The sequence below is a fragment of the Hylobates moloch genome, unplaced genomic scaffold, assembly GCF_009828535.3.
Source record: "Hylobates moloch isolate HMO894 unplaced genomic scaffold, HMol_V3 SCAFFOLD_2, whole genome shotgun sequence".
In the NCBI taxonomy this organism is placed as follows: Eukaryota; Metazoa; Chordata; class Mammalia; order Primates; family Hylobatidae; genus Hylobates; species Hylobates moloch.
The window spans coordinates 89,561,719-89,583,108 of record NW_026652277.1 but is presented as its reverse complement, the minus strand read 5'-3'; the positions used below and the strand labels follow the sequence as shown (position 1 = coordinate 89,583,108).

Genomic DNA, 21,390 nt, shown 5'->3' with positions numbered 1-21,390 from the left:
AAGTGTCATGCTAACATCTGTGGCCTGAACATAAAGTTGACAAAAAATCAACCCTAATGGCTTTTCCCACTGTAAAATAATGCCTAGTTTCAATCTGCAGTTTTTTTTAAGTCTGAAGTGTCAAAGTAATGTCTCATGTTTCTAACCAATTTGTGTTTTCACATCAAATATAGTTTCACTAGAATCTAAGTTCTTTTTTAAAAAATTTGTTTTATGATGACATTTTGTTCTCATATGGTCTCAAATATTCTTTTTGTCAAATAATCAGAACGATGAGGGTACTAGTAATCATTTAATACAACATTTTAGTTGTTGACACGTAGAGAGAGAGTCCTTTTTATTCCATAGGATCTAACTCAGTAGAAAATGAAAACAAATTCTCCAAAAGTGGGTTCAAAGACGTAGGTGGCTGTTGTATATATTCGGGGAAGCTTCCTGATAGTAGTGGGATACAAAGTGTGCGGTTTATCACATACACGTATATGTATATAACAAGATTCTTACTAGACTTTTTGGTTAGACTTCTATACATTGAAGGAGATTGTATTCACAAGGTCACAGTTTCTCTTCTCTGTGTATAGTCAAAGCTGCACTCTGAGACATCTCTGATTTCTGATCCCCAGCATAGCTTGTCCTTTGCTTTTTACTTTGCAATAGGGAATGGATGTCCTTTGACTCAGCTAATCGCAGTGACCCTGTTTCTTCCAACTGTCCTGTTTGTGGTTATATCATCTCAAATTGCTGTGAGATTCAACTGTCCAGTCTCTGTCACATATATATATAATACAGCTCAGCTGAGTGGCAGCAAGCTTTGTTTCGGGACTGGCAACATTCCAGGAGTCTGGTTGTGTTCCTTGGGTAAATTTTTGTCTTGCTATTTGTTGTTGGTGTGGTTTCTAGGTGACCTTAATGAAAATGTCCAGGAAATTACATGCAATATTCCTGACAGTTCCAAGTCTAACAGCTGCTTATTAGGATAGACATCTGACTTTATCTGGTGCCTAATGATTTTGTTGTGGTTTAGTATTCCACCGACTGGATTGTTTAGGTGCTATTCATAACAGACACACAACTTAGTCTCTGCCTTCTGGGAGCTGATGATCCCTAATTCACAGAGCTTAAGAGGGCACAAGGCCATCCACAGCATATCTAGAAAGCCAGAGAACTTTTCCTTAGCACTCTCAGCTTTTGAATTAATTTCCCTTTTTTCTTCTTGGCGGCCCACACCCTAATCTCACTTTTTTATTCATATCCAAAAGAATAATTTACCTCAAACAACATAAAGAACTACCTCTGCTGAAGTCATGCGAATTTTAACACTGAATTAATCTAAAAAATAGGAATGTTATAATATTTGAGTTTAAAATGTTAGTGACAGAGGAATAATTTCGCACAATAGAGTCTTCTCTTCATTACTTACTATTGGCCCATGTGACCACGAATCTAAATATGATCCTTAATACACAGACTCACATTATGTTAATCTGTGTATGTCCTTCTCAGTAACTCCTGACAGAACAAATCATTTCATCAAGAGTCGGGGAGGTTATCAGCTGATCCACCTGTGAATTAGTAATCATGCTCAGCTGAATGATTAGACTGTTATAAAAAGAAGTTGTCACAGTACCTGACTTTGAGTCAAAGTGGGCATTTGATTATTGGTATATTTAGGGTGTACGTGGCATATAGAATTCAGGAAAGAATAGATGGGATTTTAAATTTATTTTAATATGTAAAATACCATATTGTATTAGTTATCTACTGCTATATAAAAATTACCCCTAAACTTAGTGACTTAAAATAACAAACATTTATTAAATCACAATTTCTGTGAGTCAGGGATTGGAGAGAAGCTGAGGTTCTGGTGTAGAGTTTCTCAGGAGTCTGCAGTCCAGTTGTTGGCTGAGGCTATAGTTACCTGAAGGCTTGACAGGGGCTATCAGACCCACTTCTAAGATGTTTCACTCACATGGTTCTTTACAGGAGTCCTCAGTTCATTGTCTCATGGGCCTCTTTATAGGGTAGTTGAGTGTCCTGAAAGCACGGCAGCTGACTTTTTTCAAAGCAAGGGGTCTAAGAGAAAGAGCAAGGACCCTCAATGACTTTTATGCCTCATAATATTCCATCAATTCTGCCATAATCTATTGGTTTGAAGTTTACTGTTATAAATCCAGCCCACATTTCAGAAGAGGGGAATTAAACTCAACTTCTTGAAGTGAGGAATATGATATAAAGGAGTTTGTGGATATATTTTAAAACCACCACATGCGTTGAAAGGACAGATAAATAATGCTCAGGAAACTATCCAACATAATTGAGCCACAAAGGATCCAGGTTTGTTTTGAAAGTTTTCTTCTCTGTTTCTCCTATTACCTGGAAAATATCTTACCTTGGTTTCTGAGGCTATTGATATATATCTAATTGCTATAGGTATATTCTTAATAAAGTCTAAACTAATTACTAGGGAAAGTGAACCCACAAAATTATGTTTATTTTTCCTTAATTCTAGAGTGTTAATGTTAAATATGACCCTTCTGTCCCAGGATGTCAGCAGAGGCATTAAAGCTGGGAACACTATATTTTAAGTGCTCTCTTGTTCTGAAGACCAGAGACATTTCCAAAGGACTTGCTAAAGAGTGGAAATAAAAATGATCTTATAACCTTTAGCCAATGTGACATGAGATAATAAATTTGGAGAAATAGGAAGAAGATGCTTTGAAAAGGATTGTTGACTTACTCAAGAGGAAACTGTTTTCTTCTAACTCAGCTAAGTGATGGAGGGTATCTTCTTATGATGAAGGGAAACTGCCATATTGCCCCTGGTGGTTGTTGGCTGAGCTGTGGAAATGAGTTTGGATGATGCTGATCTGTTTACCCTGGCTTGAATGTGCACAAGGAGTGTGTTTGATTTTTACCTAGAAGATTCTCAGTTATGAAAAGCTACGTCGAGTAACTGCTAAAGAACAAGTAAGGAGAGAAAGCTGCAGTGAGAGCAAATAACTCCATTAGTAGGAGGGCAAGGGTACGCTTACTGGAGCAAGAGAAGGCGCTGTGGAAGGAAGCGAAATAGAACCCTTTAGAGAGGATGTCTAGTGAGGCAAGGTGACCCAGCAAATGAAGGTTCTGTGGGGTGTCATTAGAAATGGGGACTGGGAATAAGCCACTTGAAGGCATCCAGAACAAATGTTGCTCACTGGTAAGTGATGTCATGTTGAACGCTCCTGTGGGAAGGCGTCTCCAGAGAACCCACTGAAACATCCCTTGTGGGAGAGAGCCAATGTTTGGACATCTTCCGTGACAGAGGATTTCCAACAACCAGGAGAAAATACAAATGATGCCATTAATTTTAAACAGATTTTTCCAATTTAACATTTATCCCTCTTCCCAACCCACGTCTAGGGGGAGCTAGAGGCAGTGTAGTGAGTCAGGAATGAAGTTGGAAGAGAAAGGTGGAAACGTAGTAAAATACCATGATACGCTCTTGCTTCCAATTACTGTGAAACTGAGGATCAGTTCTGAGTGAGGCTGGGAAGTGGAAGCTTAAAATTGAGTGAAAACTGAATGCTTTGATGTATATTAAACTGGAAAGAAGGTGGAAAAGGAGACTATTCCAATGCCTGAAAGTAATCAGAAAGCTATGGAATCTAAGATATGGCCAAGGGGTAGGGGAAGGAAAATATGGACAAAATAGGTTTGAGGACAGATATGAACAAAATTTAAAAAAATATCCTACTTCTATTCTTCTGCCCATTCAATAAATTGGTTGCAAAAGAGCTTGCTGGGCACAATGTTTTCGAGTTAATGTCCTGTGGCATATTGGATTTCTTCACAGATGTTCAAGTGATGGTAAGTGGGAGAAGTTTATCTCTATTCTCACCCATCCTATAAATGCTGTGGAGTGAAGTGATGAACTGACAGACTCATGTAAAATAGTACTGAGGATAAGCTGGCTATGAGCAAGAGGGAAGAGGACTAATAACTATATTGTCAAGTACTGGCAATGAGAGACTGCATGTACCCTGGAGTGTACAAAACATTGCCTTCCCGGTCAGAGAAATGAGCAGATCTGAGTAGACAATTTTCTGTTTTTTGAGTTGGAGTCTGGCTCTGTCACCCAGGCTGGAATCCAGTGGCATGATCTGGGCTTACTGCAACCTCCGCCTCCTGGGTTCAAGGAATTCTCCTATGTCAGCCTTCCAAGTAGGTGGGATTATAGGTGTGTGCCACCATGCCCGGCTAATTTTTGTATTTTTAGTGGAGACAGGGTTTCCCCATGTTGACCAGGCTAGTCTCAAACTCCTGGTCTCGGGTGATCCACCCGCCTCGGCCTCCCAAACTGCTAGGATTGCAGGCATGAGCCACCGCGCCTGGTGCGAACCACTTTTGTACATTAACAAAAGGACTGAAGTCAAAGGATGTCCACAGGGAAAATATTGTGTGAAAAGAATAGTAATAATAATAATAATATACAACAGTTTAGGATTGTCTTAAATGTTTTACATACATTAACTCATTTGGATACACTTGCCTTGCCCTATCATTGGCAATGATTTTCACAAATTTTTAATATACCTGACTTTAAACATTTTTATATTTGTAATCTGCCGTAGACATCCTATTTAAATTTGGCTAGTTAATATTGCCTTATTGGTGAGCGCCAGGCGCGGCGTGGGGCAGGGCGGGGTCGTCATGGCGGAGTTGCAGCAGCTGCGGGTGCAGGAGACGGTCGACTCCATGGTGAAGAGTCTAGAGAGAGAGACATCCAGAAGATGCAGAGTCCTATGTTCCCGTGCAGCACCAGCCGTTGTGAGGACAGCCAGGCATCCATGTGGTAGGTGCACCAGTGCATCGAGCGCTGCCATGAGCCTCTGGCTCAAGTCCAGGCCTTGGTCACCAGTAAGTTGGAGAAGTTCCAGGACCGCCAGGCCTGGTGCACCATACATTGCAGTGACAAAGCCAAAGATTCAATAGATGCTGGGAGTAAGGAGCTTCAGGTGAAGCGGCAGCTGGACTGTCGTGTGACTAAGTGTGTGGATGACCACATGCACCTCATCCCAACCATGACCAAGAAGAAGGAGGCTCTCTTATCCATTGGGAAATAAAAGTCCTTGCCAGTGGCCATCGGGACTGAGGGCAAGAATATATTTTTTAATAAGGAATTGGGAATTTTAGTATTTTAAGCAAAGTTTATTAATGAAGAAATTAAGGATGGCAACAAGTGTAAGGCATATATCACTTGCCTCTGGACACTGGTTCTTTCATGTTTCAGTTCTAAAAAGTGAAATGGCAAAAAGTGGTGCTAAATTGCATCAGAGATATTACAGGAAGTTTTAGAGCTTATGTTCCTGTGGCTAGTGCTTGTCTTAGCAGTAAGGATCTTGCCTGTAATAAGCCAGAGCCCTCCAAGGTACCAGGCTCTTCTTACTACACAGGTACCAATAGGCTGGCAGGTTAGACCTGATGGAGTTTGAGGAGAGATATTTTCTCTTTGTTGCCAACATCTTGTTTGCCAGAAGGGTCATCACACCATTTTCTATAAGCTGTGAAACAAAATCCAAGAGGTCAATAACTTAGAAGGGAAAAACAAATTTCTGGGTCTTAGTTTTCTTGATTTTGTTTAATTTATACAATGGTATACAAATTGATTTTCAGATGTGGAATTGGGAGGGAGAGTAGTTTGGATAAGAACTTTGAAGATCCTTGTGGATCCCCATTTCTGGTCATCAATATGTAAATGTACATTTCTTAAAATTAATACATGCTGTGTCTTTCAACCTGGAGACCATGCAAAAACATGAGAGGTGATGACACACTAATTATGGGAAGCAGAGCTTCCCTCTTACTGGCTGATGGGCCCTGAGGTTGTGTGTAGCAAAATGACAGGACAATCTTGCAGTAACACTTTCCTCTTGAAGAGAAGGGGGTTTTGATTGTGATATATATTAGTATCTAGGAATGAATAGTAAAAGAGGAGCAGTTGGCTACTTGCTTATAAGGGAGTTATGAAGTACTGGATTTGGAAAAACCTGGTATTTATAAAACAGAATAGAATGGAAGCCTAAACCTAGCATTGTTTCTTTAGCTCCCTGAATTAACAGAGCCCGATTGAGACACACCCCTGGCAACAGGAAATTCAAGGGAAAAAAAGTAAACAACTTGGGCTAGGATGAGCTGACTCCCTTAGAGCAAAGGAGAGGCAGCCCCCATTATCAAATACCACTTTTTCCCGGGCCTTTTTGCAACTTGCAGTGTTCCTGCCCTGGCATGGCTCCTTATTATTTTGATACCAACCTCATTGTATTTTCACCAACTTATTACTTGAAATGATGATACAGCCTGTCCATTTGCTGTTTTCAGGCTGTGATATATTTTCTTAGTAATTTGGTTTTAAAAATAAATAAGGTTTAATTCCCCCCTCTCCACCACAAAAAAGTTTGCCTTATTCATTACTAAAGAATGACAGATCACTTTTTAGAAGTAAGTGATGTTTTCTAACTACATTTTTGACAAACTAGGCTTTTAAAATTGCCATTTATGATCATTCTTGCAATACAAACTAAAGCTAAAATCTGTTGCTGTTTAGGTTTATAAAACAAGTGCCATTCATTAGAGAAAAGATAGAATACTTCTTTTCTTTTTCTTTCTTCTTAGAAGAGTTTTGTATAAAGAACTTCTTTTAAATATTTGAGATACTTTTCACCCAGAAGAGGTGTTGTTTAAATTGGGGTTTGTGACTAATTTGTTTCAATTAAAAATACTTTAATATCATTATCAAATTCCTCTTAGATGATATGATCTCTGTTACCATATGTGGTAGTTTGCTCTACATACTAGCTATTTAAAACAGATGTAAGTAAAACAAGATTTGTTTGGGAGGAATTGGGTTTCTCCAGAGTAAAGAATACAGAGACCAAATGGAAACATACTTGCTTCACTGCACATGGTTTCTATACTTGGCTGTGCTGGCTTACCATTTTATGGTTACCAGATTTACATCCTTTGAAATTATGGACATTGGATCAAATCCTCATGTTGGAAAACACTCTAAGGTAACATTAAATGAGCGTGTGATTTGAATAACCTACAATTTTCACACAGGTTTTGATGACCAAAGTCAAAATATTTCCCATAAAATACTGTAAATTTGCTAAAATTTATACAAAGCTCCTACAGTGTAATAATACAAAGAAACTTTGTTTACTGAAAAAAATCTAAAATATCTTTTTTTGGGGATTTTATTTTAAATAATTTTTTAAGTTTGTATTTTTATCTTATTTATTTAAGCTTGTTTTCTGTTTTTTTTTTATATAATTCTAAAAAAACAAAAACAAAAAAAAGAGATACATATGCAGAGCATGCAGGCTTGTTACATAGTTATACGTGTGCCATGGTGGTTTGCTGCACCTATTGACCCATCCTCTAAGTTCCCTCCTCTCACCTCCTACCCCCCAACGGGCCTTAGTGTGTGTTGTTCCCCTCCCTGTGTCCATGTTTTCTCATTGTTCAACTTCCACTTATGAGTAAGAACATGGGGTATCTGGTTTTCTGTTCCTCTGTTAGTTTGCTGAAGATGATGTCTTCCAGCTTCATTCATCTCCCTGCAAAGGACATGATCTAATTCCTTTTTATGACTGCATAGTATTCCATGGTGTATATGCACCACATTTCCTCTATCCAGTCTATCATTGATGGGCATTTGGGTTGGTCCCATGTCTTTGCTATTGTAAATAGTGCTGCAATAAACACACGTTTGCATGTGTCTTTATAGTAGAATGATATATATCTTCCTTTCAGTATATACCCAGTAATGGGATTGCTGGGTCAAATGGTATTTCTGGTTCTAGACCTCGAGGAATCTCCATACTGTCTTCCACAATGGTTGAACTCGTTTACATTCCCACCAACAGTGTAAAAGCATTCCTATTTCTCCATAGTCTCGCCAGCATCTATTGTTTCCTTACTTTTTAATAATCACCATTCTGACTGGCGTGAGATGGTGTCTCATTGTGGTTTTGATTTGCATTTCTCTGATGATCAGTGATGTTGAGCATTTTTTCATATGTTTGTTGGAGGCATAAATGTCTTCTTTTGAGAAGTGTCTGTTGATATCCCTTACCCACTTTTTGCTGGAGGTTTTTTCTTGTAAATTTGTTTAAGTTCCTTGTAAATTCTGGATATTAGACCTTTGTCAGATGGGTAGATTGCAAAAATTTCTCCTGTTCTGTAGGTTGCCTGTTTGCTCTGATGATAGTTTCTTTTGCTGGGCAGAAGCTCTTTAGATTAATTAGGTTCCATTTGTCAATTTTGGCTTTTGTTGCAATTGCTTTTGGTGTTGTTGTCATGATGTCTTTGCCCATGCCTGTGTCATGAATGGTATGGCCTAGGTTTTCTTCTAGAGTTTTTATGGTTTGGGGTTTGACATTTAAGTCTTTAATCCATCTTGAGTTGATTTTTGTGTAAGGTGTAAGGAAGGGATCCAGTTTCAGTTTTCTGCATATGGCTAGCCAGTTTTCTCAGCACCATTTACTAAATAGGAGATCCTTTCCCCATTGCTTGTTTTTGGCAGGTTTGTCTAAGATCAGATGGATGTGGATGTGTGGTGGTATTTTTGAGCTCTCTGTTCTGCTCCATTGGTCTATACATCTGTTTCAGTACCCGTACCATGCTGTTTTTGTTACTGTAGCTTTGTAGTATAGTTTGAAGTCAGGTAACGTGATGCCTCCAGCTTTATTCATTTTGCTTAGGATTGTCTTGGCTATATGGGGTCTTCTTTGATTCCATGTGAAGTTTAGAAATAGTTTTTTTCTAATTCTGTGAAGAATTTCAGTGGTAGTTTGTTGGGAATGGCATTGAATCTGTAAATTACTTTGGGTAGTATGGCCATTTTCATGATATTGATTCTTCTTATCCATGAGGATGGAATGTTTTTCCATTTGTTTGCATCCTGTCTTATTTCTTTGAGCGGTGGTTTATAGTTCTCCTTGAAGAGGTCTTTCACATCCCTTATTAGCTGTATTCCTAGGTATTTTATTCTCTTTATAGTAATTGTGAATAGGAGTTCATTCATGATTTGGCTCTCTGCTTGTCTATTGTTTGTGTAAAGAAACATCTCACAGATACTAAAGAAATATGTCATCAGTTCAACTCACAGATGGGGTAATTTTTAAATGAGCTATAGTGACTGGCATGATATATTATCAAAGAAGTTCATTAAAATTATAGAATTGTAGAGCTAGAAGATTCTTAGAAGGTCTATAGTCACTATGTTAGCAGATTCTTAGATTAGTCATATTTGACTCAGCAAGTACAGTGTTGTATTTGTATTAGGTTCTTTTTGTATTAGTTTCTTCTTTGTATTTGTATTCTTGAATTTGTATTAGTTTTCTTTTCTTTTCTTTTTTTTTGTGAGACAGGGTCTTGCTCAGTTGCTCAGGCTGCAGTGCAGTGGCATGATCACAGCTCTGTAGCTTTGACCTCCTGGGCTCAAGCAATCCTCCCATTCAGTCCGCTAGGTAGCTGGTACTACAAGTGCACACCATCATGCTCGGGTGATTTTTTTTTTTTTTTTTGTATTTTTTGTAGAGACAGGGTTTCAGCACGTTGCCCAGGCTGGTCTCAAACCTCGGGCTCAAGTGATCTGCCTTCCTGGGCCTCCTAGAGTGCTGGTATTACAGGTATGAGCCACCACACCCAGTTTGTATTAGTTTTCTCTTGCTGTGCCACAAATTACCACAGACTGTACAGCTTAAAACAACACGTATTTATTATCTTGCAGTTGTGTAGGCCAGAAGTCTAGGTACAGTGCCATTGTATTCTCTTCTCAGGGTTTCTCTAGACTGAAATCAAGGTGTTGTCCAGGGCTGGGCTTCTTATTTGGGACTTGGGATTCTCTTCCAAGTTCATTGGTTGTAGGCAGAATTCATTTCCTTGAAAGCTTATGACTGAGCTCCCCATTGTCTGCTAGCTATCAAATCTCTGACTTCCTCTCCTGCAACCAGCCAGAGAAAACTCTTTGTTTTTAAAGGGATCATGTGATCAAGTTAGGCCCACCTCGATAATACAGATTTTGCCCTGTAATATAGTTTTGGAGTGATATCTCATCATATTTACAAGTTCTGCTCACATTCAAGGAGAGGAGATTTTACAAGGGCATGGCTCATGGGGAACGAGTTATCTTTTGCCTGACACACACACATCTTTTGCCTGTGTGTGTGTGTGTATATATATATATATATGTATATATAGCAATGACTGTAACTTTATGGTCTGCAGGATTATCTGTATCTAGGAAATCTGCCTTCTGAACAGTGGTCAGAAGCTCTGGCTTGTCTGGTTATTGCCATCTATTCCTACTTCATTTTACTCACATACCCCTGGCCCTAATGTGCTTTTTGGGAAGTAGGCAATACTCTCTCATGCTTGTCTTTGGCTTAGTGGTGCCAATATTCCAGGCTTAAACTTCTCCTCTCTCCTTTATTCTCACACTGGAGACTACTTCAATGTTCATGGCAAATGTACACACTCTAGTTTCATAGTATTTAAAGTAAAGTGACTATATTTCCTACTTATAAGACAATTTTTGGCTCAAAAATTTGTACAGAAATACACTTTTTAAATAATTTTTAGGCACAGTTTCAAATACTCACTAAATTTCTCCTTTCCCATTTTTCCTGTAATGCACAAGAGTGTATGTCCCTTGATCTAGTCCCAGAAAAGGTTTCCAGGAAGATTTCTGAGAAAAGCGCATATGTGACATTTTCTGAAATGAACTCGCTCAGCAACATGTACTTTTTTCCTTTTTGTTAATGTCCCCATATTTGAGGAGAAGGTAAAATTTTGCTTACGTGTATAACTTGCTTCAATTTTTCACACACATTTTCTAAGAATGTGCATACTGAAGTTGGTTATAAAAGGGATTAATACCCCTTTTGGCCTATATTTATTGGAAAGACCGAGTTACCAGGGTTCTTTGAAGAATTCAGACAAATACATCTGAATATTTTCCATCAAATGGGAGGTAGAGGATCAAGCATGGATTTGCTCTTTATAGCACTTCTGGCAAGAGGCTTTTGGAATAAAATTTATGTATTCCTTCTCAATTTGGTTAACCGCAACATCTGTTTGTCTCCATTGGCCTTTGGCCATTGACCTACTGTCTCCCGTAGAAGACACCCACCATCACTCTTACGACCAAATGTTGATGGGAAACAAGCAGTTCCCAAGTGATTTTAGTCATGGAAATAGTCATAAGCCAAAAGCATGGCCTAATTATATCATCTAAATTCATGGAAAAGGGAATTAATTTTATATTTTTTCTGATTTTGGGGACTGAATTATTAATAGTACCAACTTATTTGGACAGAAAAAGGCCAAGAGATTTAGACAAGAACACAGTAAACAGACCCTTCTCATTCAATATAGCATGGGACATGTAGATTTACTTTTTGACTATAGGAACAGTTAGAGGAATCTAGGTGATTTTTCCAAACTTAGGAAATGAAGGTTTAACGAAAATTAAATATATCTGTATGTTTATACATTTTTGAGGTAAAACACTATTTTCTCTAGTTTTTTAAAAATGATTTTTTCCAATTTCTAACAATAGCTTATAACTTTACTATACAATTATTGCTACTTCGAAAACAGATTTGCCACTGTTAGGCAGAACAAGCAACGGTTCAGGAGAGGCCAATGCCTGTGAGACCGTGGTACCAGGATCTTCCAGTAACAACTTGGAGCCTGCCAGGCTATGCTTTGATCAAGGGCTCTCTCAGTGTTGGTACCTCTTGATGCCTAGTCCTGCTTTGTCCTGGCCAGCCATACCCTGTCCAGCTGTGAAAGACCATTCAGTTTCTGCTTTCTCTTTAATTTTTAGATTTTTTTTTGTTTACCTCAAATTATTCCAGTTGCATGATAGCAAAAGTAAGCCAGGTCCCTTTAAGAAGCACTGGACTGAAAATCCAGCTTCTGCTGTAAAAACTCATCTCCCCACTCAAGGCATTTTCCTTCTGATTTCAGAGGTGAGGCACTCAGATGTGCTTTTGCCTCCAATCTTAGCATCTTCTCCTATTCATTTGTTGCCCATTCTATGCTTTCAATTTCTGCTGTAGCCACTCAGTCTTCCTCTGTTCTGGTCTCAAGGTGAGAATTTTCTGCTACCCCTGTGTCTAGTGACACCTCCCAGTTTCTGGCACATATCTCTTTTCTCTGGTTCTCTCTTAAGACCTTGGTTTGTCTCTGGCCCAATTCAGGCCACGATTTCTACCCACCTTGACCTTTGCCATGGCTGGAGCTGTATCTGATGACACTGTGTTAGCTGTATCTTATCACACAAACCTGTGGGAACAAGAGATGTAGTATCTACCCACAAGGAATCTACAGACTAGTGGAAATAGCAGACCCTCATTAATTAATTATTAGCATTAATTCTTCATGCTTGTAATCCTAAAATTTTTATAAATTTGAGAACAATTTTTTTTTCTGTCTAGTTTGGGTGTTGGCTATTCCTAGATATTATGGTACTTACTTGTTTACATGAAGGCTGGTTTGTAACCTGGCTGCACCTCTGCTGGGGGGTGCTGACTTTGGTCCCTAACTTTTGGGTCAATAGGAAGAAGTAAGACATTGAGTGAATAAATTTGACCTTAAGCTGCTCTTTGCCGTGGAAGAGTCCTGGCCCCTTGTGTTTGACTGTCAGTGGTTCTTTACCCCATAAACATTTTCGTCCCTAAGAAAATGCTGCCATGTAACTGACTCTACATGCTGAACCAAGAGAAATTAAGAAGAATAAACCTAATTTGCTTCAGAAAACAATGTTTCAATATAGAGGAATTATTTCTTATTTTAACCTTAATAATTTTGCATGTAACATTTTCTGGAAAATAGATAAGTATGCGGAGTCTTAGTTATATTTATAGTAAAATAAAATATAGCAAGGTTAACGGAATTGTCCAGAGACCTACAACAAACAGAGGGCAGATCACAGAACTCCACACTCATACTCATGTTCTAGCCATTAGGCCTCTTGGCCTCTCTTTGTTCTATTTGCCAAGATATGACCAGAGCAGAAAACATCCTCAACCAATTAGGCAAGCTCCCCATCTGGTGATTAGCCTTGCTGTGAAGACATCTTGTGTATTACCACATTTGCGACTGCAATTGGAGCTTTATTTACCATTGGGAGTGTATAGCTCTTTCCAAGGAAACGACCTTCTAACTGAGCCAGGAGGGGCTGGGCTAAGTTTTTTTCAGCTGGAAATTACACATTACATATTTAGTATGTTTGGTCACTTTAGATCTGTATGAGGCAGGGAAGGAGAATTTTATGCATTACAAAGTTCCTAAAAATATTTACAATCTTGTAAGTCAAAGTGGGTTTCTACTGGATTTAGCTTTATGCAAATCTTTATACTATGTCTGGGCTTTCAGTCTGATTTTAGAAGAGTACTATTACAGTATTTTAACTTTTATTGAAAATCCAGGCTTTTGAAATTTTTTAATTTTTAATTTTTGTGGGTACATAATAGGTGTATACATTTATGGGGTACATGAAATATTTTGGTATAGGCATGCAAAGCATAATAGTCATAACATGTAGAATTGTGTATCCATCCCCTGAAGCACTTGTCCTTTTTGTTACAATTATAGTCTTTGAGTTAATTTAAAATGTACAATTAAATTATTTTGATGACAATCACCCTGTTGTACTATGAAATACTAGGTCTTATTTATTATTTCTATCTTTTTTGTACCTATTAACTGTCTCAATCTACTTCTCACTACCATTCCCAACTTCTGGTAACCATTCTTTTATTCTCTCTCTCTCTATGAGTTTAATTGATTTCATTTTTAGATGCTACTAGTAAGTGAGAACGTGAGATGTTTGCTTTTCTCTGCCTGCCTTATTTGACTTAATGTAATGAATTCCAGTTCCATCCATGTTATTGCGAATGACAGGATTGGATTTAATTTTCTTTTATGGCTGAATAGTACTCCATTGGATATAAGTGTCACATTTTCTTTATTCATTCATCTGTTGATGGACACTTAGGTTGCTTCCAAATCTTGGCTATTGTGAAGAGTGCTGGGACAAACATGGGAGTACAGATATATCTCTTCAATATACTAGTTTCCTTTCTTTTGGGTAAAAACCCAGCAGAAGGATTCCTGGATCATAAGATACCTTTATTTTTAATTGTTTTGAGAAAACTCCAAACTGTTCTTCATAATAGCCATACTAATTTACTTCCCCACCAACAGTATATAAGGGTTCCCTTTTCTCCATATCCTCGCCAGCATTTGATATTGCCTGGCTTTTCTTTTTTTTGAGATAGGGTATCACTCTGTCACCCTGGCTGGAGTGCAGTGGTGTGATCTCAGCTTACTTCAGCCTTGACCCTGTGGCTGAAGTGACCTCCCACCTCAGCCACCCGAATAGCTGGGACTACAGGCATGTGCCACCATGCCTGGCTTGCCTGACTTTTAGATAAAAGTCATTTTAACTGGAGTGAGATGATATCTCATTGTAGTTTTGATTTGCATATCTCTGATGATCAGTAATGTTAAGCACTTTTTCTTATGCCTGTTTGCCATTCATATGTCTACTTTTGAGAAATGTCTATTTAAATTTTTTGCCAATTTCTAAATCAGATTATTAGATTTTTAAGTTTTATGAAGTCTAGAAATTTTAGAGTTGTTTGAGCTTCTTATGTATTCTAATTATTAATCCCTTGTCAGATGAGTAGTTAGCAAATATTTTTTCACAATCTCTGTGTTATCTGTTTACTTTGTTGATTGTTTGCCGTGCAGAAGCTTTTTAATTTGATGTGATCCCATTTGTCTGTTTTTGCTTTGTTTGCCTATGCTTGTGGGGTATTACTCAAGGATTTTATTTTGCCCAGACCAATACCCTGGAGAGTTTCCCCCGTGTTTTCTTCTAGTAGTTTCATAGTAGTTTGAGGTGTTAGACTTAAGTGTTTAATCCATTTTGCTTTGATTTTTGTATATGGTGAGAGAAAGGGATCCAGTTTCATTCTTCTGCACATAGATATCCATGTGGATATTCAGTTTCCCCAGTACCATTTATTGAAGAGACTGTCTTTTCTCCAGTGTATATTCTTGGCACCTGTGTCAAAAACGAGTTCACAGTAGGTGCGTGGACTTGTTTCTGGGTTCTTTATTCTGTTCCATTGGTCTATGTGTCTGTTTTTATGCGAGTACCATGCTGTTTTGGTTACTGTAGCCCTTTAGTATAATTTGAAGTCAGGTAATGTCATTCCTCCAGTTTTGTTCTTTTTGCTTAGGGTAGCTTTGGCTACTCAGGGTCTTTTGTGGTTCCATATAAATTTTAGAATTGCTTTTTCCATTTCTGTGAAGAATGTCATTTGTATTTTTATAAAAATTGCATCAAATCTGTGGATTGCTTTGGGTAGTATGGACATTTTAACAATATTGATTCTTCCAGTCCATGAACATAGAATATCTTTCCAATTTTTTGCATCTTGTTCAATTTCCCTCATTATCATTTTATAGTTGTCTTTATAGAAATCTTTCACTTTAATGGTTAATTCCTAGTTATTTCATTTTATTTGTGGCTATTGTAAAGGGAGTACTTTCATTATTTCTTTTTCAGATTGTTCACAGTTGTTATATAGAAATGCTACTGATTTTCATATGTTGATTTTGTATCTTGCAACTAGACTGAATTTATCAGTTTGAATAGTTTTTTTGGTGTTGTCTTTAGTTTTCTCCAAGTGTAAGATCATATTATCTGCAAAGAAACATAATTTGCGTTCTTCGTTTCCAATGTGGATGCCCTTTATTTTTCTTTCTTGTCTGATTGCTCTAGCTAAGACTTTCCTTACTATGCTGAACAACAGTAGTGAAAATGGGCATTCTTGTAATGTTCCAGATCCAAAAGGAAAGGCTTTGATTTTGTCCCTGTTCAGTGTAATACTAGCTGTGGGCCTGTCATATATGGCTTTTTAAATGTTGAGTTATGTTTCTTCTAAACCGAGTTTTTTGAGGATTTCTATTATGAAGAGATGTTAAAGTTTATCAGATGCTTTTTCAACATCAGTCGAAATGATCATATGTTTTTTGTCCTTTATTCTGTTGATATGTAGTATCAATTTGTGATGTAATGTGATCTATCCTAGAAAACATTCCACGTGCACTTGAAAAACATATATATTCTTCTACTGTTGGATGGAAAGATCTGCAGTATTACTACAACTGTAGTATCAATTGATTAATTTGCATATGTTGAACCATTCTTGCAGCCCTGGGATAAATCCCACCTGGTCATGATGAATGATCTTTTTAATGTATTGTTGAATGTGGTTTGCTAATATTTTGTTGAGGAGAAAACCTAGACTATTTCAATGTGTTTATGCTTAGCTATCATGCCCAAATCAATTTAGTACATTGTTTAAAGATTCCAGATACTCTAAATCTGGCAACCAGGAAAGAAAACAGCCATAAAGCAACGGATATTTAGATACTAATATTTCCCTCATGCTTTCTTTTCTCTTCCTTATTTCATTTCTTTACTAACTTGTTGATTATTGGCTTATGATGTATTGAGGCCTCAGTCTATAATAACCATTTTTATCTGATGTACATCTTTACACATTTTATTTAACTCTGTGATGGCAAACTCCTGGTACTTTTGTCACTCTCTTGCCTCTTAGGCTCATGGTAGATATCACTAAACAGTGACAATATTCTTTGCTACTAACCTGTGGGTTTGCCCTCAGGGTCCTTCTTAATACAGTAGTGTATGCATTATCAACCTATAGAAGTGGCTTATAAGTTTAAGTCTGCTAGCTTTTTCTACTCTTTTAGCATTCTTAAACGCTGTTTAATTAGATATGAAAGAAGGAAATGAGAAGTTAAATATGGACTAAATGTGAGAAAAGAAAATCTTTGTTAACATAGGATATCAGTGAGTCTGATGAAAAGGCTTTAAAATGCTCTAGGAAGTATTTCTGCCCGGGATGTTTGAATTAAACAGTCTCCAAAAGTAGATCATTCTCCTTTTGTTTGAATATTTTCAGAAATGATAAATATACTTTTTGTTGTTGTTGTTGTTTTGAGACACCCAGGGTGGAGTGCAATGGCATGATCTTGACTCACTGCAACCTCCACCTCCTGGGTTCAAGCAATTCTCCTGCCTCAGCCTCCCGATTAGCTGGGATTACAGGCACCCACCACCACACCCGGGTAATTTTTGTATTTTTAGTAGAGATGGGATTTCACCATGTTGGTCTCGAACTCCTGACCTCAGGTGATCCGCCTGCCTCTGTCTCCGAAAGTGCTAGGTTTACAGGCATGAGCCACCATGTCTGGCCTAGAAATAATAAATACACTGTTTAATGAAATAGCTTATTCTATGTTTGAAGTTTCTTAAGTTTAGAAAATTTTATGTCGAACTGAAATTTCTTTTTCTATAACTTACACCAATTTTTCTTGTATTCCTTCAATGGAAAACAATGTTTTTTATGTTTTGTGTTTTTAAAATTAAGGTGCCATTTGTTTAAAATAGAATAAAATATAGAGGTCCTAAGATTTCAGTTTGATGACTGTTGAAAATTGTGTACACCTATGTGACGACTACCCAACATAAGATATAGGACATTAGTTTCATTCCAGAAAGATCGCTATTCCTGTTTCAAGTTAATTTCCTGCTCTTCGTACCCTAAAGGCAATCATTTTCTTACTTCTGTCACTGTTGATTAGTTTTAGTGATAATAATAAAAATGGGCTTATACAGTATGTATTATGTCATATGTATATATAGATGTATTATAACAGTAAGGTTGTTACGAACTTTTCTGTAAAAACTTGAAGGAACATATGTTTTCATTGCTTTCGGGTAAGTATATAAGAATAAAATTGCTAGGGCAGAGTTTATGTTTAACTTCTTTAGAAACAGCCAAACATTTTTCCAGAGTGACAGTACCCTTTTGCATTCTCACTAGCAATGAATGAGTTCCAGTTGCAACATATCTTGCTAGTCATTTAAATATAGCCATTCTAGTAGTTTTGAATCTGTGTTTCATTCTGGTTTCAATTTGTGTTTTCCTGATGACTATACATTTCAGCATACTGATAGAGTTATTAACCCTTTAAAATAAATGTAAACTTCCCAACTCATTTTTATCTAAGCTAGTACTAATTTAAATCTCCCCTTATGTGTGCTATTGTTTGAAATAAAATGTATGACGTTAAATTTAGTTTAATAACATTAGATATTATGTATGATTTTCACCTATTAAGATAATTTTAATTTTGTCATTGTATTAGTTACAAATATGTATTATAGATCTCTGGCTAATTTAACCCCAAATACCTGAAATACATGGCTTTATGTCTGTACCACTACTTCATATTGAGGGACAAAGCTATGAGTAGAATCCTGTACTTCCTCATTAGAAGAGGCATTTTAAATTAATAGTGACTCTTGAGAGTCACTATTATTACAACCTGCTTGTAAAACTTCTGAATTTTTTCATCAACCCATATTACTATATCTCATTGATTAAATGCTTATGAGGGATTTGACAAATGACTTAGCAGTGTCAAAATCTGCTAAACTATAAGAATATGCTGTTCTAATATCCTAAAAATGCTATAAAGATGGAGATTATTTCAGATAATAGCTCCTAATTATTGCAAAGCCATGATATAACAAAGAGATCACTAGACTTATAATCATAAATATTTCATTTTCTAGCTGGATTACCAGGAAAAGTCACTATATTTATCTGAATTCTATATTTCACATCTGTTAAATGGAGACAGCAGTATCTATTTTGTCAACATCATAGGGTTGTTGTGATTATCACACTAGATATTGTGATTATCACACTAGATATTGTGTGTAAAGTGTTTTGTCCAAAACTGTAAAAAAAAATACATATATAAGATATTAAATGCTTTTATGTTGATGTCTCCAGTTTATAGCAGAGTGTTTGCACATAGTAGGTGCTCTAACAAAAGTAGCTTTCGTTAAATGATGGCTGGGTGAACAATATCTCAAAGCAATTTTGTTAATAAACAATTATAGAAATTGTTAAATATCATATCAATATTAATACAAAAATTCCTGCTCCATTTTAGTAAAAGTCACATTTGTTCATTTATAGTCTTTTGGAATCCCTCATATTCTTTGTGACTACTTATGATAAATGTCAACAAGTTTGACATCACTCAAGCAGGTACTTGAAGGGGCCCTAGCAACAAGTCATTTATGGCAGAATTCCATTTTTACGAATATCATGGGCTTGCCTTCTTACTCCTTATTATTGAACTCACCTTTAATTTGAAGACCATTTTTAAAATAAGAAATATTTAAGCAAAAATTTCTATTTTTCTTGATCTTGAGTACCTGCTCATTGCTATTTGTTACCTTTCCCAATATCATTAGGTGGTAGTTTAATTTCTTTGTTACTGCTCTGAACATTTTTAAAGTGCTTGACTGATTTATTTTAATCCTGCTATTACATGTTTTCCCCAAGTCTCAGGCCTTATCTTATTTCCTGTCGCAGTAGCATTTGACACAGTGGACCATGCCCTTTTCCTTGAAACTCTTCATCATCACTGTGTGGGATCCCCATTGCCTGATTCTCCTCCCACTTCACTGTCTGTTCCCTCTAAGTGTCCTTAACTGCTTCTTTTTCATCTCCCTCCATGAGACTATCAGAAAATTTATTACCAGAAATCTTGTAGAACGGGAGTGAGTGGGATGATATATTAAAAGCAGTAAAAGAAAAAAAATCTATCCTATAATGATAAAATGGTCAATTCAACAGCAAATTATAACAATTACAAATATACATATGCCCAACATCAGAGCACCTAAATATATAAAGCAAATACTAAAAGTTACAAAGGAGACTGACAAAAATACAATAATAGTAGGATACTCCAGTGCTGTACTTTTAATAATAGATAGAACATCCAGATACAAAATCAATATAGAAACAGCTAACTTGAACAACACTATGCACCAAGTGGACCTAACAGACACATGCAGATCTTTCCATCCAACAGTAGAAGAATATATATGTTTTTCAAGTGCACGTGGAATGTTTTCTAGGATAGATCACATTACATCACAAAACAGGTCTGATCAGTTTAAAAAGATTAAAGTCACCCCAATTATCTTTTTCAGCCACAATAGAATAAAACTAAAAACAGTAACAGTAAAAAACTGAGAAAATTCACAAATACATTGAAACTAAACAACACACTCTTGAACAAACATTGGGCAAAAAAGAAAATATAGTGGAAATGTAAAAAGTATCTCAAGATAAATGAGAATACAACCTATGAAAACTTATGGATGCACAAAGGCAGTACTAAGAAAAAAGTTTATAGTGGCAAACACCTAATTCTAAAAAGTAGAAAATTTAAAATTTAAATTTAAAGATATTTTAAATTAAAAAAATCAGAAAAAAATAATAAAGATGACAGTAGAAATATGTAAAATGCAAAATAGAAAAAATTTGAAAAACTAAGAGTTTTTTTTGAAAAGATAAACATTGACAAACCCCTAGCTATGCTAATAAAAAAGAATATTCAAATAGTTAGAATTAAAAAAAGAAGAAATCATAAGAGATGACTCATAAATAAAAGAATGATAAGATCTCCTCTTGGCTGTTATGAAAAATTTTTCTCAAATAAATTAACCTTGAAGAAATGGATAAATCTTTAAAAACATACAACCTACGAAAACTGAATCGAGAATAAATGGAAAACCTAAACAGATCAATAATAAATAAGGCAATTGAATCAGTAGTCAGAAACCTTCCAAGAAATTAAAAGCCCAGGATCAGATAGCTTCATTGGTGAATTCCACCAAATATTCAAAGAATAATTAATGCTCATTCATTTCAAACTCTTCCAAAAAAGTGGAAGAGGGGGAATACTTCCAAACATATTTTTATGAGGCTGGCATTGTTCTGATACAAAAGCCAGAAAAAGATAACACAAGCAAAGAAAACATAGGCCAGTATTCCTGAACATAAAAGCAAAAATTCTCCACAAAATACTAGCAAACTGAATCCAATAACACATTTGAAAGATAATGCACTTTGCATATGTTGAATGATTCTTGTATCCAGGGATAAATTTCACATGAATCAAGTGAGACTTAGCCCTGGGATTCAAGAATGGTTCAACATATGCAAATTAATTGATATAATACATCATGTTAATATAGCAAAAAAAGCACATAATTTCAATTAATGCAGAGAAAGCATGTGACAAATTTCAGCATTTGTTAATGTGTGTCATGTATGTATATATATATGTATATGTACTATATATACACATATATGTATATATGTATATGTACTATATATACACATATATGTATATATGTAT

General features: G+C 36.3%; 1 long non-coding RNA gene and 1 pseudogene across 1 annotated transcript in view; both read left to right on the top strand.

Moving 5' to 3' along the window:
- The window catches only part of LOC116468873 (uncharacterized), a 628,872-nt gene that overhangs the window by 221,394 nt on the left and 386,088 nt on the right, over positions 1-21,390 (top strand). The gene's annotated exons all lie outside the window — the stretch shown is intronic.
- LOC116468870 (protein FAM136A-like) lies at positions 4,690-5,102 on the top strand (annotated as a pseudogene).